General features: G+C 40.7%; 1 long non-coding RNA gene across 1 annotated transcript; it reads right to left on the bottom strand.

Moving 5' to 3' along the window:
- Nucleotides 1–1946: 1946 nt before the first annotated feature.
- LOC109028772 (uncharacterized) lies at nt 1947–12458 on the bottom strand. The gene is made up of 3 exons (XR_002007746.2): nt 12401–12458; nt 11367–11481; nt 1947–2126 (listed from the first exon to the last, which is right to left on the bottom strand). It is a non-coding gene; the product is annotated as an uncharacterized lncRNA (long non-coding RNA).
- Between the last annotated feature and the right edge of the window lie 9754 nt (nt 12459–22212).

The following is a 22212-nucleotide window of genomic DNA, read 5'->3' as shown; positions in this document are numbered from 1 at the left end:
GGCTGAAAACTATAGACTTATGATACTATCAAGATTTTGATGGCTGGGGAGCAGATCAGGATCAGAATATAAGTATGGTAGATTCTGTCTTGTTAATAAATAAATAATTTTATAGGAGAGGCAGAGTAGTGGTATGGTATATGAATGGAAATTTGTTTGCCAAAGGTGAAAATGTAGGAAAGTTTATTTGAATAAGGTAAAAAGAGAACAGACATGGCATCACTATTGGGATATATCACAGGAAATGCAGACAGATGGTAAATATACAGGTGAGACTTTCTGCAGAGAGATCTCTAAATGGGCACAGTGAGAAACAGCAATGAGTGAAGTCTTTAGATATCTAGGAATCTGTTGTACATTGTAATCAGCCAGAAGCAGAATATCTCATAAAGTCATGACTTACACTGTGGATTCTGTTTTCTTTTGGCTTCTGTGATACCACTTCTTTCCTGGATCCTCCCCTTGCTATCCTGATCAGTCTCTTTGGGGTTTTTCTTTGTATGTTGAGGCCTACAATAAATTTCTCTTGATCCGTTATCTTTTGGCTCCACCCACATGCCCTGGCTTTTCTCACACATTCCTGTGTTTTTAGCTACTACCTATGTTCTGATGATTGCCAAATCTATCACTGTAGTCCATTGTACCTGGCACGGAGTAAGTGTACAATAAAACCATCACTTGATTATTCAAAATTAATAAATGGGCTTTGTTGAGCTTCTACTGTGTGTCAGCTATTGTTGTAGGTGTTGGAAAAGTTTCCTGCTCCAATACAGTTTATATTATATACCCAACATACAATTAAAGACACAAAATGTACACATAAACAAATGAACAAAATAATTTCACCTAATAGTAAGTGCTCAGAAGAAATAAACTAGAGTGGAGTACTGACAGGTCTGGAGCTGGCATGTGGGTGGTAATCAGAGAAGGCATCTTTCAAATGCCATTTGAGCTGAAATGATGTTCAGGAGCCAGCCTTGCAAAGCAATTTGCAGGTGGAGCATATAGCAAGTGAAGGAGCCTCCAGACAGTATAAGCAGTGTACTGGAACTTGGTGAGGGAGGGGAGTGTGACCTCAGTAGAGGTGGCCCCTTCAGGTGAGTCCTGGGCTCAGCAGTTTGCCTCAGGAACCCACATCTTCCCATTGTCTTACCCCCGGCCAGCCTCACTTATTTTCCTTACTTGCCTGGTGCTTGTAAACATTTACGTTCATGTCCCTTTCCTGCTCTTGATAAATTGCACTGGCAGTTATCAAACCTCCATGTTTCACTTTACTTCCTGGCCTTCACATCAGCTGCTCTCTCTGCCTGCGACACCTTTCCCCTAATAGCTCTGCAAATGAAGATTTAACTCGGCATTTCATTCTATTCTAGAAAGCCTTCTTTGATCTCATCTATCTGGGTTACATGTCTTTCCTCTATACTCTCAGAGTACCATGTGATAACCAAGACACAGAAAAGTTGAATAACTTGTCCCAAATCACACGACGGAGACAGGATTTGAACTCAGGCAGTCTAACCTTATTCTTAACAGCCTCATGAGGCGTGGTTGTTAGGAGAGTTACGTGGGTGATGCAGCCAAGGCTTAGCACAAGCCATGACATTTAGAAAATACTCAATCAATGTTAGGTCTAATTACAGACACAAGCTCTGTTCCTGAGAAGCTTATGGTTAAATGAGGGAGCTAAAAGCCTAGTAAACAAATGAAAAAGTTGGGAGAAAACAATTTGAAATTCTAGAAAAATGTTTATTATAGTTTTTATTGTTTCTCTCATTTGTATCCCTTTCTATAAAGCACTTGCCACGAATAACAGTGATGATGAAATTCTTTGAAGAAGAAAATATTTGAAAAAGAGAAGGTCTTGTGGAAAAAAAATGATGAATTCAGTTTTGGACATGTTGACCTTGAGATACTTCTGGAATATCCAATTAGAGATGAGCCGTTGGCTGGACAAATGGCAGCACAATTCACCCTTGATTCTTCCCTTCCCTCACTTCCACATCTAATTCAGCAACTGGGCCTTGTTGGTTCTGCTTTCAAAATATATCTGTAATCTGTCCTCTTCCCTTCTCTACCACAACCCTGATCCAAACCAACAGTATCTCCCTGTGCCTCGCTTTCTCCATCTGTAAAATGGGGATAGTGTTTACTTTATGGGATTGTCATGAGCCTTCAATAAAATAATTTATGTAAAACACTCAGCATATTATCTAGAACATAGAGGAAGGAGGCACCAAGAAATAGAGGACCAAGACTGTGTGGAGCCAAGGAATCAAAGGAGCAAGTATTTCTAAAAGAAAAACTGTTTATCAGAAGTTAAGAAGATTGGGAACTTCCAAACATGTAATATCTTGTTCTGTTAGGACATGTTTTCCTAAGAGTGGTGAAATAGAAAGTTGAACAAGGTTATTCTACGCAATCAGTTAATCAGAATAATGTATACAATTATCTCCAGAAAGATTGAGTCAACTGGAGTCTCTTGATTAGAAGCAACAAGAGTCAGCTAGAATCTGGTTGACTCAGATCACCTCTGTTGAGTCAAAAGTTTTTGTGCCAGGCCATCCTACAGGCTGCTGACCAATCTGTGGATCGGCTTTTTTTTTGGGTCAGTTACCCAATCCTGTTCAATCCGTGGAGACCAGAGAGGGGTAAAACAAAACCACCACGGTCGGCTAAGGCTGCCCTTGGGGCTCCAGATGGAACAGTTTCCCTTAGAAATGGCTCTTGGCTCTGGATGTGGCAGGCGTAGTTATGGTGAGGAAAAGAATGAGGTTTGAAGTCTAATGCCTGGTTTTGAGTCCCAACTATGCAGTTCCAGTTGGGACGAGCTGTGTACTGTGAATAAGTTAGTGAATTTCGCTACTGCTTGGCTTCTCCTTTAATAAGTAGATATGTTCTAAATGCAGCCGGGTGCGGTGGCTCCCAGCAGTTCGGTAGGACAAGGTGGGCAGATCACCTGAGGTTGAGAGTTCAATACCAGCCTGGCCAACATGGTGAAACTCCCATCTCTACTAAAAATACAAAAATTAGCAGGGTGTGGTGGTAGGCGCCTGTAATCCCAGCTACTTGGGAGGCTGAGGTAGGAAAATTGCTTGAACCTGGGAGGCGGAGGTTGCAGTGAGCTGAGATTATGCCACTACACTCCTAGCCTGGCTGACAGAGCGAGAAAAAAGATCCATCTCCAAAAAAAAGATATGTTCAAAATGTCATAGATGTTTGCTTTGGAAAGCACTTTATAAAACACAACCACCCTGAATCACCCATGTCCTGAATAACCTTTTGACTTACTAAGACAAACATTTTTAAATGGAATTATTAAGTTAATTGTTAAAAACCCTTTGTTAAGATACTTTGCTAAAGTGGCACTACTCTCTGGGAATAGGATGGATATAATTTTCTCAGATGGTTTTCTGTTCTTTCAGAATTACAGGAAGAAGAAATTCCTTAATGCTAGTGAGAGATAATATTTGGCCATCTCAAGCCAGAACGGTCTACACATGCACAAGTCACTGCTATGATTTTATTTCCTAAGAATTAGGTTGAAATGCAGTAGACTAGCCAAGACTCTCCTTTTTTAAGAAATTAATTATTTTTATTGGCAATCATTATATATACTTATGGTGTACAATGTGATATTTTGATATTTGTATATATTGTGGCATGACTATATCAAACTACTTAGCATATGCATTATCTCGCCTTATTTTTTTGTGGTGAGACATTTAAAATCTACTCTCTTAGCAATTTTCAAGTACTGTGTTCAATACATTGTTAAGGATCTTCTTTAAAGAAGCAAAATTGTATTAAGGAACTCTGACAAGAAAGTGGAAAGAGAATTAATAAAATGAGAGCAAGTTCAATGGGGCCAGAAGGTTGACCTAGGAGTCTTTCCTTTTATTCTTTTTTTTTTTTTGAGACAGTCTTGCTCTGTTGCCTAGGCTGGAGTGCAGTGGTGCGATCTCGGCTCACTGCAACCTCCACCTCCCAAGTTCAAGAGATTCTCCCGCCTCAGCCTCCCAAGCAGCTGGGATTACAGGTGTGTGTCACCACACCCAGCTAATTTTTGTATTTTTGGTAGAGACGGGGTTTCACCATGTTGACCATGCTGGTCTTGAACTCCTGACCTCAGGTGATCTGCCCATCTCAGCCTCCCAGGGTGCTGGGATTACAGGCGTGAGCCACTGCCCCTAGCCCAACCTAGGATTTCCAAGATGTTCTCAGTGGTTGGGAATTTCTCCCAAAGCCACGCCCCCTCAGTGGGCCAGTCAGCTGAGGAGAGAGAACAGGCTGGAAGCCACAGTATGGTATGAGGACTGCAGAGGTAAGAGAAAACAGTTAAATGCTGATGCACATTGCATGTTAATACACAGTCATTGCCTCCTGGAAACTACATTCTGGGATTGAAAGTGAGAATACCCCAAACTCACAGCACATGTTTTTGCAATCTCAAGGCTGACAATTGCCTTGCCATCACAAAACTTGTGTTTCTGTGTCCTTTTCTCTCTTAACTAATTAGCCTGTGCATTACCTTGGCTTGCTTGAGAAACTACCTCATTCCCCAAGCTATAATATATAGCTGGAGTAAATATTTTTAAAAATAAATATTGAAAACTTTGTTCATTTTTTATTTTAAAAAAAGTCCAATATTTTCTAAAGTAAAAACAATGAAATAATCAGGATTCTGGTCTCATGTGATAGAATTTATTAAAGAGTATTGGTATGCCTGACAGTCTCTAGAAGTGCTGGAGAACTGAGCTTGGAGGCTGTGGAGCCTGGCACTATGACCAACATTATGCAACAGAAGTATTCCAGGAAGATATCAACGCCTCTGCCAATAGGCACTGACACCACAGCTTGTCTTACCTCCAGCCTGATGCTGGCACTGGAGGTGGCCACTAGAATTGTTATGCTTGCTGCTTCTGCAAAATGAATATAGCTTCTGTCCCTGCTATTACCCTTGCCAGAATGGACTCCTTGAGGTTCCTCCTTCTTTGGTCATGAGCTCTGGGTTCAAAATGTGAGGGGAATGCATCCAATCAGATGACTCAAAGCCACATGCCAGCATCCTAGCTGCAAGAGAGGCCAGGCAAGCTAGTACTTAGAATGTTCAGCTTCTAGAGTGGGAGGTAGGCTCTGCCTCATGAGGTTTCTCATGCATAGCGAAGGGGCTTAGATGCTGGGGAGCCAAAAACATTAAAAATATATACAAGGTTTGTCTTCTGTTAATAAGCCCTTGATTTAGTTAATACAAGATACTTTGATACACAACCTCTAATATTTTAGACATTTCCTTTATGGCTCTCAATTTTTGTTGGTAATTCCTGCAAGGTCCCCAAGAAAGTGATTCACAAGAGCCTTTTACCTAAATAATTTTTCTCAGGAATATTATGTAAATAGTATTTTTACTTCAAAATCTTAACATTTACCAGCATTAAAAATCAAGATATGTTTTTGTTGCACAAATATAATTGTTAATATATTGAATAATTAGCTATAAAAATAATGAATCAATTGGACACTTTTATATTTAAGATATGCCAAAATTACATAGCATTAAGACATGTATTATCATGATAATATATTAAACAAGAAAGGAGTATCACAATAAATATTTTATTTATTCTTATATATTTTTTAGATTTCTGTCTGGACCTCTGACAATATACAGATGTAGTAAAGAAGATTCAATCTCTTTTTGTTGCTGGTGGACTATTTTTGTAGTCCAATATCTAAGACTGATAAGAAACTCTCTTATCAAAGCTACCTAATTGTCATTTCACAATTGATTAGCAATGCTAGTCGTGATGCAGATACATGCCACATGTAAAAATTTCTAATATCTATGGCCACTGTTTATTCTCTTCCAACTCCTAGTGTAATTAATTTAGAAGTTAGGAAATTTATAAGCCAGATGGGAATTAGACTATGCTCAAAAGCCCAGGAGATTTTTGTCCGTATGTTTTCGGTTGTTCCATAGTGAGACCATATTTTCCCCAGTGATGTTAATGAAGGGATGAGTGGCCTTTCGTTGGTGCTTACTCAGTCTTTGTCTTTCCTGTGAGTCATTATTGTTTTCTAGCTAGATACTGTGGCCAGCCCCGCTTTCAATATGTCATTTTCATTCATTTGGAAACTAAAGAGCTGTGCTTTGCACCACGTCCTTGATGTCAGCAAAGCCAGCTCTGTCGGACTAAAATGCAGAGACATGTTTGCAGCTAGTGCAAAGAGTTGCAGGCTGCCTATCTCAGGGAAACAGCTGCGTGGAGCACGTTAAAAGCGCTATTTAGAAGGGTTTGAGGGCTTGTATGCCTGGAGCAACTAGCACCTCAAGGCTGGCCTTGGTAAGAAAGCTGGCCTTCATCTTTGTGACTGGGAGGTACAGAATGTACCATGTAGGGGAGATATGAACTCCCTGTAAAATAGTGACATGACATATATCCCTAAGTGTCCCATGGGATGGTCATCTTGTAAGGGATAAATGAGTTAATACGTGTAAAGCAGAAAGATTCTTGGTTATTAAAATGATCTAAGCTTTTCACATATGTTATCTCATGCAATCTTTATAACCACTCTATTCAGATAAGGAAACTAGGTCTAGAGATGTGACGTAAATTTCCCAAGGTCACACAGCTAGTCAGTGGCTGAGTTAAAATTCAAACTCAGTTCTTCCAGACAATCAGAGCCCTTAACCTTTACCAATGAACTCAAATTCAACACCTGGAATTATATTCTGTTAGTGATAGCAGGGGCAAAGTACTGTAGTTGACATGGAAAGAAAAAAAAGTATGAATTAAAGAGAACTGTCCTGAGCATGCCCTAGTGTGATGCTCAGATAAAGGAAGGAGCCCCTGCTATACAGTTTGGAAGTTCCAGAAAGGAGTCAGTTGAGCTATGTCCAGAAGCCATTTGAAAGTCTGATGAGGGATTCTGTTGACTTTTGCATTCTTCAGTGTATTTATACCCTTCCCCAAATTACTTCACTATATAAATAAACCTACAGGTGTGGGAAAATTGAGTGTGTGATAATTAAGATTGGAGACAAAGAATTTAAAAAGTCAAGATATGAAAACCCTTCAGTTTGTGATCATGATCATGGCACCTCAGTAGATGTCTAATAAATTGATGAAATAACTTAGAGATTATCTCAGAATGTTTTGTATGTAAAGCACGGATTACATCAAACAGAATTAAAGCCTTTTAGATCATAATAAAAATAATTTATGGATGAATAATTTTAACGGGTGATTTGAAAAAACCTGGATCCTTCTAAGAAGAGACATGTGGTTGCATAAGACAGGAAGATTTACTGCAGTCAATTCTTGGAGGCCTCAGAGCTCTAGTTAGCATGGCCCCAGGCATTTTATGGTTTTTACAATCTATTTGCCTTTAACTATATCAGCTTCTAAGGGCTGGATATCCTTCCAGGAGTAATGCTGTAAGGAAGTTAGCGTTGTCCAAGACCCTAAGGCACTGCTGTTCAGAATCTGTCCTTAATAGTAACAGAAGTGTGTGATGTAGTTTGAATATGCGTCCCCCACCAAATCTCCTGTTAAAATGTAATCCCTAGTGTTGGAGGTGGGGCCTGGAGGGAGGTGTTTGAGTCATGTGGGTGGATCCCTGATGACTTGGTGCTGTCCTCTCAGTAGTGCATGAGTTCTTGAGCGATCTGGTCCTTCAAAAGTGTTTTGCACCTCCCCCCCACTTTCTCTCTTGCTCCTGTCTTTGCCTGTGACATGCTTCCTCCCGCTGCACCTTTATCTTGAGTAAAAGTTCCCTTAGGCCTCCCCAGAAGCTGAGCAGATGCATCCTTCCTCTACATCCTGCAGAAGCCTGAGCCAATTAAACCCGTTTTCTTTATAAATCACCTAGTCTGAGGTGATTTCTTTATAGCAATGCAAGAACAAGTTAGCACAGGATGTCTCTGGACAAGGGGCACCTCTGGGCATCAGGTTGATCACTTAGTGGGTAAGTGGGTAAAGGGTACACTTCGAAAAGACTATGGTCTCCTAATTCCAGCAGGATTTCCTTTCTTGGACTCCAAAAATTGGTTAGTTGCTTCTCTGAAGTTTTCTCACAGCATTTTGCATGGTATCCCACTGTGACTCCCAGCAGGACTTTATGGTATAAGCTGGTAATGTTTGTAAAAATCATAACTGAGGAAATTATGACAGTGTAAGAGATCAGACTTAACCGACTCCATCTTGCTTCTGACCTCTAAGCTGTCCTTGTTCATTCCTGGGCATAGGCCAAACTAGCCTTGGAAAGGAATTTAGTTTATAGTTTAAACTCTGAAACAAAATTGATAATAGCCCTTTCCCGAAAAACCCCTTCTTGCCTGGGGACCAGTCTGCCTTTGTAAGACTAACAAATTAGCTACAAAATTAGAAATTATGCCATGCCATACAGCCTCTGGCTGCAAGAGTCTGAACTTCCCCAAATTGCTCCTGGGAATAACATCGCTGTTGCAAAACCTAAGATCAGGGCTTGAGATATTTTGCAGACCCTGCATTCCTATGCAGCAGATGATGACACCACCCAGACCTACAAATAATCTGGCTCAACCAGTTCTGCAATCCCACCCAGGAGCAGAAGTCAGCAAGAAAGAACTCACTTCGACCCCCTATAATTTCATCTTCAACCCAGCCAATCAGCACTCCTCACTATCCGAGCCCATACTCGCCAAATTATTTTTAAAAACTCTGATCCCTGAATGCTCGGGGAGACTGATTTGAGTAATAATAAAATTTGGTCTCTTGCACAGCTGGCTCTGTGTAATTACTCTTTCAACATTACAGTTCCCCTGTCTTGGTAAATCGGCTCTGTCTAGGCAGCGGGCCAGGTAGACCCATTGGGCAGTTACAGTAGCTATAGTTTGGATCTGTGTCCCCACCCCAATCTCATGTTCAATTGTAATCCTCACTGTTGGAGGTGGGGCCTGGTGGGAGGTGATTGGATCACGGGGGTGGTTCCTCATGAATAGTTTAGCACCGTTCCCTTGGCGCTGTTCTCATGATAGTGAGTGAGTTACTGTTAGATCTGGTTGTTCAAGTGTGTAGGGTGGGCGCGGTGGCTCACTCCTGTAGTCCAGCAGTTTGGGGGGCCGAGGTGAGCAGATCACAAGGTCAAGAGATTGAGACCATCCTGGCCAACATGGTGAAACCCCGTCTCTACTAAAAATACAAAAATTAGCTGGGTGTTGTGGAGCGTGCCTGTAGTCCTAGCTACTCGGGAGGCTGAGGCAGGAGAATCCTTGAACCTGGGAGGTGGAGGTTGCAGTGAGCCGAGATCGCGCCACTACACTCCAGCCTGGCGACGGAACGAGACTCCATCTCAAAAAAAAAAAAGTGTGTAGTACCTCCCCACTCCTTCTCAGTCCTGCTCTTGCCATGTAAGATATCTGCTCCCTCCTTGCCTTCTGCCATGAGTGAAAACTCCCTGAGGCCTCCTCAGAAGGAGATGCTGCCATGCTTCCTGTACAGCCTGTGGAACTGTGGGCGAATTAAACCTCTTTTCTTTATAAATTACCCAGTCTCAGACATTTCTTTATAGAAATGCGAGAATGGACTAATAGAGCTGGTTTACTTGTTCATTTCTTTTCTGGAGGCGTGGGCTGCCAACATTCACTGAGGTATCTCCACTCCTTTGGCACCTAGCAGGCATTTGATAGATAACTGTAGAATGATGGATGTTAAGCCATATAGGAACAGGAAGTTTTTAAAAGGCCGTGGGAACAGGGTGATCTCTAATTGCAGTTAGCACAGCTGTCCCTATGAGTTGTTATTTAAAATTCCTTGCATTTGAATTGCAATGAATTATGATATACATATTTTATACCATTATTAGGTTCAGTTCAGAACCCACATTTACTGTACGCTGGGCCCTGTAATGAATAAAACATCGTTCTTACTCTTAAGGAGCTGCCATTCTAGTGGGATAGAGTGAACCTAAATAAATAACTACAACCTAATGTCATATGACCAATGGTAAAATTGCTTCCTATGCGTCTGAATCTGTTCTAAGTACTGCGTATTCTTTATATAATTTAATTTGAACAATCCTATGGGATAGATAGTATTACTATCTATCAGGAAAGTTTGCATATCACAAAACTGAGACCCAGAAAGATTATATACATTGTTCAAGACCACATAGTGACTAAGTGGTACACCCAGGAGATGAACTCAGATGAATTTGACTTTGGAAACCAAGCTAGAAACTGTTGCACTCTACCACTCCAGTACAGAAGAGGGAGGGAGTACTTTGGGGAAAGAGGAAAAGAATAGAGGAGATGCCAGCAGGCATCTAGGAGAAGGTGTCCTAAGCAGTAATTTGAATGATAAATGGGAGTATGCCAGATGGATGAGTTGGCAAAGGAAGGGTAAGAAGGAAAAGCATTTGCAAAGACATAAAAAATTGAAAGACAGTGTGATCAGGGAAATGGGATAATTAAGTACTAAGTAGAGCATGCAAGGAACAGAGTGGGTGAAGAGGTAGACAAAGATCATGTCAGGGGAATTAGAACATCCTCAAAAGTCAGTAGCCTTTGGCAGAATCTGCCCCTTAGCAGGAGGTTGCAAATGAGTAGAACTTCGATTTTCATCACCTTGCTGTTCAGCTCCCTGATGGGCACGTAACGTCTGCAGGGGCCTCTGGATCAGGAGGACCAATACTGGGGACTAACTGAGCTGTACAAAGCCTGGAATTTCAACAGAAAAATCATGGGTTTGTAAAACAGCTAAACCTCACTTAAATTGCAAACTCCATGACTGTTTCTGTCTTATTCATAATCTCTGGTACATAGCATAATATTTAATACGTAGTGGACTCTCAATATATTTCAATACATTTATTGCATGAATGAATCAAAGAGCAAGACTTAAAGGCTTAAGAAAAATAGAAGAAAAGCAGGAAGAGATGGAGATGTGAACTTAAGAGGCAGCAAGTAAGGGCTGGAGTAGCCATGTTGCCTGATAATGGTGAGGTAGAACTTTTACTGTGAATAGGGCTGGGAGAACCCAGAGAAGTCAGCAGGCTTCTGGGCTGCAATTTTGACTTACCCTTATTAAGAAACAGGAAGCAAACACAATTTCTTTTAGGGTAGTGAAGACTTTCCTAGTCCTGTATTCTTTTTCTCTCTCTTTTTGTTTTAAAGAAATGTTACACTTGAAACTTTATGTAAGGAGTAGTCATTAATGAGCCCAGTGATTTTTTAATAGGAAGTTAAATGGTAAATTTTCTATGACTATTTCTTGCAGATTTTGTTGATAGACATCTCATTTGACAGTTTGATTTGATTCAAGGCTATAATATAGGACCTAGAAGAAGAGAGGGATTGCATGTCATAAAAGAGAATTTCTAAATAATACCACTCTCAGGAAGGCTGATAGAAGCTGGGTAGGAGGTGGGTAATGTTGAGGTTGCCTGCACCATCCAGGGACTGATTCATCAGTGGTCTCTGTGACTGGTTGAGATCGAACCATGCTTTGAAAATAAAAACAGTAGAGGTCAGATTGTCATCCTATTATTAATATATAAAATCTTTCAGTACATCTTGGATGATTAATTCTACCTCTACATAGAAATGGATCAGAGAATCATAAGTACAGCATCTATGAGATGTGGAAGGTGGGGTTTGGGGGACTATTCTTCCCCATCTAACTTTTCAGAATAAAAACAAATAAATAAAGAAGTAGAACCATCAAAAGCACACACATCAGTTAAGTAAGTTGTAAACAGATCTCGAGATTCTATACTCTGATGCCGCACACAAAAAATATTATTTTTCCCGTCATTAAGAAGGAAACAATGACCACGAAAAATTATGAACACTTCGGTAGAACTCTATCAATAATGACAATTATTAATAGAGCATCATCTCTTCTTAGCCAATGTCCTGCCTGCCTGCCAGAATGATGTGCCTTCATAGTATCACTTACACAGCTTTATATTACCAGACACAAATACTCCTTCTCTCCTAACTTGTACAATATTTGTTAGTTATGGTTCCTTTTCTGGTAACATATATATATATATATATATATGTATAATATATATGTATTTTATTTATATATATGTATAATATATATGTATTTTATTTATATATATGTATAATATATATGTATTTTATATATATATACATATATATATATATATATATATATGGGTTTTTTTTTTTTTGAGACAGGATCTCACTTTGTCACCCAGGCTGGAGCTCAGTGGTGCAGTCATAGCTCACTGCAGCCTTGAGCTCCTGGGCTCAAGTGATCCTCCCACCTTGGCCTTCCAAAGCACTAGAATTATAGCCATGAGCCACCGCACCTGGCTAGTAGTTCATATATTTGAAAATGATATCAAAGAAAACATTTTCCTTTTTTATCTAGCAAAACCATAAGTCACTGACTTTTTGAAATTCTTGCTTTTTCTTCCCTTCTTTCCCATCACAACCTCTTCTATTTCAGAATTCCTGGAGAATGTGTCCCAGAGAAACAATTGTGACCTCTCTCACATTGTTGGTCACAGACTGTAGAATACATGCTTCACCTTCTCTTTCACTATTAAGAAATCAATGATATTGCCCAACTCTGAAAAGTTATTAATCCAAAGGTAACATTAAAATTTTCCCAGGAATGTATTTTAGATCTACTCTAACTTTCATTCATTCAGTTGTTAGTTTCCTTCATTCAACAATTATGCTGGGCAAGATATTATGTTAGGAACTCAGAATTAAAGATTAACAAAGGACAGTCCTTTCCTTAGAGTCTGTGGTTTAGTGAGAAGACAAACATTAACAACAAATGATGACTGTGATATACAACAAGGTCAGAAGGCCCTGTAGGACCATCAAGAATGAACTGGTAGGTTCTGCTGAGAGAAATCAAGAAAAGGCCAGGCGAGGTGGCTCATACCTGTAATCCCAGCACTTTGGGAGGCCAAGGTGGGAGGATCACTTGAGCCTAGGAGTTCAAGCCCAGCCTGGGAGTGAAGGGACACCCCGTCTCCACAAAAAATTTAAAAATTAACCAGGCATAGTAGTGTGCATCTGTGGTCCCAGCTCTACTCAGAAAGCTGAGGTGGGAGGATTGCTTGAGCCAGGAAGGTTAAGGCTGCAGTGGGTCGTGTTCATACCACTGCACTCCAGCCTGGGCAACAGAGCAAGACCTTGTCTCAAAAGAGAAAAAAGAAAAGTTTTCTGGAGAAGAAAACATTTATATTTAATTTTGAAGACTGAGTTAGAATTTACTTGGTAAATAATACAAGAAAGAGCATTCCAGAAAGGGGGAATATCAGAGGTAGGAATTCGTGGTACATCAGAGAAAATGCCAGTATATCGTAATGGTGAAGACAAAAGTCATGCATTCTGGTAATGGGGGAGTTGTAAGTCAGCTGGAGGGGGTGTTTGGAGCAACATCAGGAAGGACTTGAACTGCCGTATTTGCCAATAGGGAGTTTGAACTTTACCTTGCAGACCATAGGAGCCACTCAAAAAGCTTAAGCAGGGGAAAGACAGTATAAGCATTTAATTTAAGAAAGAAGAACCTAGCTTCAATTTAGAGGCTGGATTAGATATGAAACTAGATTAGAATCTAGCTTCAATTTAGAGAATAGATTAGACAGATAGATTAGTGGTCTTCCCCTAGCCAACAACTGGGTAATGAAGCGCTGGTGTGGGACCAGTCTCCTAGACCCAAGTGATAGGAGTAGAATGCTAGAACTAGGTGACTATCAGGATTGTGGCTGGGAGAGATAATGAGGTTGAACTGGGGTAGGATGTCCACAGAGAACCATCAGCACTAGAGTCAGTGACCCAGAAGAGACAAGAACAAAGCATATCAGATTGGAATATATGGGCACACAAGGTGGCCTGAGTAAATTCCAGGGCTGAAAGCCAGCCCCCGTGGTAGTCTGTTCTGTGTTCCTGGTGTACAGCTGCATATTCTCACACATGTGTGTGAGCTGAATGGGGTTCCTGGAAGTAGCCAGGAGGAGACAGATCAGAGGCACAGAGACTCGTAAATGCTGTTGAAATTGTCCAATCAAGAAACATTAAAAATCAGAAGGTGACAGAGTTGATGAAGAGGAAGAGACGGGTTTCAGAATTTTGGGGTTGCTTTTCTGGGATATTTTCCAGGACAAATTAAGAGAAAAATGTACTTCTAGATAACAAATCAAATTAATTTACAGTAAGTAGATACTTTATGTTAAACTTTGGAGTTTAGTTTTGGAGACTATCAAAGACATATACTTTTAGCTTTAACATAAAACTCCATAAAAACTTATGGAAACTCTCTGGTAATAGACTCAAGAATCAATTTTTTATGGACTCCATGCCCTGGTTCATAAGAAAACCATATGAATATAATGTAGGATAATACTTATCTCCTTACTGTCTGTGGCAGGAGATATCCTCCAGGTCAGCTACACTAATTTCAAATTATGAACATATAAATTAGAAAGAAGTAGGGCGGGAACGCATACCACTGGAGGTTGTCATCTGACTTGTCAGGAGACCACTTGTGTCTATCCTGGTTTCGTGTGAACATAAATAACCAGAGGCTATATTGAGCTCCAGCAGCTTGGCCCAGAGCCACTTCCTGCCTCCAGAAGGAAAGGGAAATGACAGGGCATTACAAGTCATAAACAGTTGTAACAAGATGCCCGCACTACTCTCTCCCTGCTGGAGTTGCTCCAGTGAAGCATTGTCTGGTTCCAAAATCTAGGCATGAGAGCATCTCCTTCTCTGCCCAGTGGTTGGTTCACACGTGTCGTGAAGTGAGACTCATGATTGTCTGAATGTGACCAAATGTCTTGGTGTGTGAGGACTCCAAGCACTAGCCAGGCAGAGATCCCTCTCCTGCAATGTCCTGGCAATGGCTGGCTGAGGTATAATGTTCCTCTTTTGCAGGAAACAGCCTGCAGTAGCTTCTGCACACATTGTGCTGCCCCACACAGTTGTTCCCTTCCTTGTGCTGAATTAGGACCCTTGGGAATAAGGGCCAGGCATTTAATCCCCAAACACAGTTGCCTTTGTCCTCTGTCCTTCTCCTAGTACCCACTGACCTCATCTCTTGGTTCCCGTCACTCTTTTCCAGATAATGGGGTGCTGACCTCCCTTCTAAAGGTGGACACCCTGATGATGCAGGGTAATATGGGTAGCTACAGTAATTTATTCTATTTCCCTTCCATGCTGCTCAGCTAGAATTCTTGTCATCCTGCCCTCTAAGTTGCTACCCACACCTTCGTGAGGGCATCTTCAGGGAAAACAAGAAGGTAAACAATACAACACGGTTCTCAAGCAAGTGCTCACTTCTCAGTCTTATATTTTTCTTTTCTAATTTTTTAATGAAAGGAGTAACACAGTCAGCGGTAGAAACTAAATGGTCTCTGACAAAGGATAGTCACTGTATACTTTATTCGTGTATGAAGTGTATTCAGATGAATTACAAGACTGGTTCAGGCTGAGACGGTTAACATCTATTAGTAGGAGCTAGGCAGAGCAATTGGAACAGCTCTTCCAGTTAAAAAAAAAATTCTTACAGAAACAGGAACTGGCCAGGCACAAGAGTTCGCGCCTGTAATCCCAGCATTTTGGGAGGCTGAGGCAGATGAATTACTTGATCCCAGGGGTTCAAGACCAGCCTGGGCAAACAAACAAACAACAACAAACAAACAAACAAACAAACAAAAAACAGGCCAGGCAAGGTGGCTCACAACTATAATCCCAGCACTTCAGGAGGCCGAGTTGGGTGGATCACCTGAGGTCAGGAGTTCATGTTCTGACCAACATGGCAAAGACTCCATCTCTACTAAAAATACAAAATTAGCCAGGTGTGGTGGCAGGTGCCTCTAATCCCAGCTACTCAGGAGGCTGAGGCAGGAGAATCTCTTAAGCCTGGGAGGAGGAGGTTGGAGTGAGCCAAGATCGTGTGTTGCACTCCAGCCTGAGCGACAAGAGTGAAACTCTGTCTCAAAAAAAATAAAAATAAAAATAAATAAATAAAAAACAGGGACATTTTCCACATTTTAGTTTAATAATCTCTTAGTTTTAGTAGTGCAATTATCTGTAAGTATAAGTGCAGAATCCTTACTATAAGGGCTATGAAGAGGGGAATTTTTTCCTTTACAACATTCATTGACCTATTTATTTTGCTGTTTTTTTCAGAATTAAATAACTTTATTTTATATAAAATATAAATTAGATAATACAAAATGTATTTCTCAATACATCTAAATTTATTTACCTATAATATGTAAGTAAATGTATATAAAATGTAAGTAGCATATGGTTATCTTAAAGAATTAAAGCTGCATATAAAAATAAAAAAAGAAAGTCAAGTTCATGTAAAATTCCACTATCCTGAGATAACCATCATTCACCTTTTGTTGATCATTATTTTCATGTATCTTTTTAGGAGTACATATAAAAATATACATATGCACACCAATTTAAAAAATAATATATATACATTAAATATATGTTTATATATTAAACACATATATTAATTTATATAAAAATTTTTCATGAACCAGATCACATCATATATTCTGTTTTTATCATGGAGACCTGTCATCCCACCCATCCCAGACTTTCATATCCCATTTCAGTTCCTTGACCATTTCAAATGACCCATATTAATGTCTAGTGAGTCCTTTTTTATTTTATTTTGGTTTTCTTTTTGAGATGGAGTCTCACTCTGTCCCCCAGACTGGAGTGCAGTGGCATGATCTCGGCTCCCTGCAACATCCACCTCCCAGGTTCAAGCGATTCTCCTGCCTCAGCCTCCCAAGTAGCTGAGATTACAGGCACACGCCACCACACATAGCTAATTTTGTGTATTTTTAGTAGAGATGGGGTTTCACCATGTTGGTTGGGCTGGTCTTGAACCCCTGACCTCAAGTGATCCACCTGACTCGGCCTCCCAAAGTGCTAGGATTACAGGTGTGAGCCACTGCATCCAGCCTAGTGAGTCCTTTTTTAATGTTTTTATCCACATTTATATAATTCTATAGAGGCCTATTATTTCTGTTTTTGTTTGTTTTGCTTTGTTTTGTTTTGGAGACAGAGTCTTGCTGTATCCCCCAGGCTGGAGTGCAGTGGCGCCATCTCAGCTCGCTGCAACCCCCGCCTCCCAGGTTCAAGTGATTCTCCTGCTTCAGCCTCCCGAGTAGCTGGGATTACAGGCACCTACCACCATGTCTGGCTAATTTTTGTATTTTTAGTAGAGATGGGGTTTCACCATGTTGGCCAGGCTTGTCTTGAACTCCTTACTTCAGGTGATCTGCCCGCCTCAGCCTCCAAAAGTGTTGGGATTACAGATGTGAGCCACCACGCCTGGCCTAGGTATATTATTTCTATCTATCCATCATACAAATATTTTTTAAAATTATTTTTTAAAATGAGAACAGATTATATTATAAATGCTTTTTCTGGCATCTGACTTTTCTCCTTCAACAGTAGCTCCTGAAGTTCCTCCAGATCTTCTATTGCTCTAGTTCATCCTTTGGAATGACTGCGCGGTATTCTGTGAGCATACCACAATTAATTCAGCCCAACTGATGGACATTCACTTTGTTTGCAGTCCCTGCCTTTCACATGTGTCCTAATATTTTGGCACTTTTATTCCATATGGTAGAGTTCTGCAGGTTTTCGTAGTGTAGTGTTATGTTTGCCTAACATAGGGTAGGTTTCTGGGAGTGGGATTGGGAAGTTGATAAGTATATATATTTTAATTTTCATAGATGTTGCCAGATTGCTTTCAATAAATGCTGTAATCAATTTCAAAATTCACCCTCCATATATTTTAGTATTGTCCCTTATATCTCCCTGAATGCAAATGTTAGTTTTTTTTTAGGTTCTGCAGTTTTATGGGTGTAAAGTGATACCTCATGGTTATGCTACTTTTAATTTTCCTGATTATGAATGAATTTGAACATATTTTACATAGTTCTTGGGCATTTAGATTTGGTTTTTCTTTGAGCTATCTATTCATATCTTTTGCTTATTTTTTCTACTAGTTTTTATTTTTACTTATCCAACCCACTTGTTTGAAAGTACTCTTTATATATTACAGGAAATTTAAATGGTGGTTTTCAACATGGACTAAAATATTCATCCCAAGAATAGTAATAAGTAAGCCAGGGCTAGCTACTAGAAAGTCCAAAACATTAATCTGTAAAATTGAGAAATAAGTGAAATTTACACTAGCCTCATTCCAGAGGCTAGGCTTTCACTCAGCAATATTTGGTGAAATGTATAGATTTGACAGGAGGTTTTTCATTTAGCTCCAAATAACTCTGTAGAAAAGTGGCCTACACCACGTGGGAACAATCCTTTTGGTCCAACTTATCTCACTGTCTCAGGAAAAACTTTGTCAAGACTGTTGCCAGTCTTGACATTGCAATCTTCAGAGATAAATACCACATTTACCAGAGGCTAAGCACCTGAACAATCAGTGTGCATCCTTGCAGGAGAGGCATATCATGCTGACCTTATTACAAATATGAATCAGGTGGGTGTAAACAGGTGTTATCACAATATGATCCTGGGACATTTTGTTTTTGAGGGTGGGGGGAACTTGTGTTATGAATTTTATTTTAAAATCCACATAGATATTAGATAAGCATGAGGAAAAGAACCATGTTTACAGATAATTAAATCCAGAGGAGTTATACATTTTCATTCATCCTGAAGATTTTGTCTGGGCATTCCTTCCTCAGCTGTCATCTTGCAGCTACTGTTTGTTGATTCATAGATGACATAGCCTCAGGAGAGCAAAACAATCCCAAACAGCAACTGCAAGGTAACGGAGTGGCAGCTGCAGGCCCAAGAGTAACCTCCCAGGAGGTGGTTGTGGGGGTGGCAGCAGCCGTCTGATCCTGGGAGCTGAGTTACAGTCCCTTCCACATGGCTGTAAATTAGGTAGGCTAATTCCCTCTTTTCTCTCATTTTTGTCTCTAAGAAAATCAAAAAGGCTTCAATGATTGGAAACAAGATAACTTGTTTTCTTAATATGGATTTCTCAGTAGCATAATATCTTAAAGCATGCAAAAATATATTTGGTAGTAGGATGCTGTCCTATCACATTCTAGGAGAAAAATATCTGTTTCTTGATGGAATGCTCCTGAGAACCTCCTGGGCCTGTGAGGAGCCATGCTCCCTGGAGGGTGCTCCTGGGCCTGAGTGTAAGCCTTATGAAGCCCAGTGCTGAATTTGTCTTTCACTGCTGGTTGAGGATGGGAATCAGAACCGGCTAGCTGTGGTTCATCTGTGCTGAGGTACGTAAGGCAGGGCATGGCATAACACTTTAAGATGAAGACCCTGTGGGCCTTTATGACAAGCAGTTCAGCAGGCACGTAAGAGCCTCTATGCCTCGAGCCAGCCAGCTGAGAAGGATGCACAACCATGGCAGTAGGGAAGTACAAAAGGTTGGAGTTATTAAATACATTTTGGTAAGAAGCAGGCTGAGATCTAAGCCCCAAAATGTTTTCCCAGGAAAGGAAAGAACATTGATAATGTTAAGGAATTGATGAATAGGAAGCAGGGAGAAAGAGAGAGAGAGAGAGAGGTTTTCACCCAGGCTGGAGGGCAGTGGCACCATCACAGCTCACTGCAGCCTTGACTTCCAGGGCTCAAGTGATCCTCCCACCTCAGCCTCCAAAGTAGCTGGGACTACAGGCACACATCACCACACTGAGCTAATTAAAAAATTTTTTGTAGAGCTAGGGTCTTGCCGTGTTGACCAGTCTGGTGTCAACCTCCTGAGCTCAAGCAATCCACCCGACTTGGCCTCTCAAAGTGCTGGGATCACAGGTGTGAGCCACCATGCCTGGCTGAAGGAGATTGATTCTTATTTAAGCACATTGTTCAGGAAATGTAAGTAGAAAAATTAACTTGTGAAATATCTCTAAGTTTAGGAAAATCATGGACATGGGCTAGGCCCTGATCATTTATCGGGTTGTTTTTAGAAACTCAGCTTTAACCAAAATGGCATCCTGCTTTCTTTGAAGGAATGAAGTAGAGGAGTGCAGGTGTCTGGCCTCAGCCCCTTCTCCGAACTGAGTGGCCTCCCTCGTGAAAGAGTGATCTTTTTAGTTGGATTGAGGCAGCTTATACATTCTTGTGAGGCTTTGAGGTTCACAGCACACTCCAGCTGCTTAATAAGATTCTGGTCTTCAAGGGATCCAGCAAAAGTACAGCTGAATGTAATCAATAGATCATCTATCTGTTGATCATCTATCTATTTACCTACCATCTATCAATCATCTATACATCAATCAGTCTATTATCTGTCTTTTTATTTATCAATCATCTATCTATCTGAAAAAAAACCAAACTGAAACCAAACCAAACCCACACTCTTATTAGGGATAATTCCTGGCATAGCTCACTTCTCCTTGAAGCTTGAAACTCAGAAAGGCGTGTGGGTTACCTACTTAAGAACAGAATTTTTTATAGCGAACTTGGAAAGCAGATTAATCATATTAGTTATAGGCAAGTTGAGGGAGTTTATGTTTTTTAAAAACCTTCAGGTTTTGGCCAGTCCTGGTGGCTCACACCTGTAATCCTAGCACTTTTGGAGGCCGAGTTGGGTAGATCACCTGAGGCCGGGAGATTGAGACCAGCCTGGCCAACATGGTGAAACCCAGTCTCTACTAAAAATACAAAAATTAGCCGGGCATGGTGGTGAGTGCCTGTAGTCCCAGCTACTTCGGTGGCTGAGGCACGAGAATTGCTTGAACTCGGTAGGCGGAGGCTGCAGCAAGCCAAGATCGCGCCATCGCACTCCAGCCTGGACGACAAGCAAGACTCTGTCTCAAAAACAACAACAAAACACCTTCAGGTTTTGTGGTGTCTTTAAGGTAGTTCATTTTTTGGAGAGATGTTACATTGGGATCCCCCCTGCTAGAATAAGCTTGGCAACAATGTGAAAGAAACCTCGTGTTGCCCTCTTCCTCCTGTTGTACAGTGATTCTCCACAGATCTTGTTTCCATGCGTTGATTTTATACAGGAGAGACCATGGATTCTAGATCACAGAACTTCTAGCAGAAGGATGCTACTGAGCACGGTGTGAGACACAAATATCATTCCCTATGGGCAAGCACGTGCAGCTAGAATAGGAAATGTATTGTCCAAGGAAGGAATTGTGGATGTTAAATCTCATGAATTGTCTGGCTTGAGGGGTTTAGCTGGGAGTTTGAGAGTGTGGAGGGGAATGGGGAGTGGCTGTTAAAACTGGAAGAAATAGGGGAGCTACTAGGCAATGCTAACAAAGCAGAAGCAATACTACAACTAGGTAAGGAAAAAAAGACAAAACAAATAAATATAGCTGTTATAGAAAGTAGTTAAGAGAAGTAAAAGTCATTACAAAATTAAATAAAAAATACAGGCTTTTAAATATGACTAAACGTGGTAAAATGTTACAAACAGGAAGGACAAGATAGGTTAAATATCATTAAGATAAAATAAAACCATCATACCTAAATAAGATATTTAACTATATGTATAAAACAACATAATAAAAATAATGCAATTAAGCCATTTATTTTCTCAAAATATTAAAAAAGTGAAAATTCCCTGAGTTAAAAGGGAAGGTGAAAATGGGTAACAGATAAATATTCTAAAGCTTAGCATCTCTATCTGGGGACAAACCTCCTAGGCTTCCAAGATGAGGCCACGGGTAAGTCCACAGAGAGCTGAAGGCTGAGAACAAGAACTGTGGCCTCTTCGAGCTCCTTGCACTGCTGGCTTCCCCCCATCCCCTGCTTGGTTAAGTGCTCTGTGTGTGGAGGTCTGCAGTGTCTACTTATCCTTGTTACTAGCTCTCCAAAGCCTGGACCGGCACATCAACAACCATCCATAGGATGCTGGACAGTGTTATCAAAGCTTGGACTAGAGGACAGCCTTCCGAGACACCAAGGAAGGGTGTAATGCTTTAAAATATTGCAAGTTTAAAACAGTGAATAGAATGACATGTTTTGGGTTTTAATTCACCTTAACTCTTTTTTTGGGGGGGGGGGCAGAGTCTTGCTCTGTCGCCCAGGCTGGAGGGCAGTGGTGTGATCTTGGCTCACTGCAACCTCTGCCTTCGGGGTTCGAGTGATTCTCCTGCCTCAGCCTCCTCAGTAGCTGAGACTACAGGTGTGTGTCACCACATCCAGCTAATTTTTGTATTTTTAGTAGAGACAGGATTTCACCATGTTGGCCAGGCTGGCAT

This window comes from Gorilla gorilla, chromosome 9 (assembly GCF_029281585.2).
Source record: "Gorilla gorilla gorilla isolate KB3781 chromosome 9, NHGRI_mGorGor1-v2.1_pri, whole genome shotgun sequence".
NCBI classification, from domain to species: Eukaryota; Metazoa; Chordata; class Mammalia; order Primates; family Hominidae; genus Gorilla; species Gorilla gorilla.
This window is presented reverse-complemented; position numbering and strand designations above follow the sequence as displayed.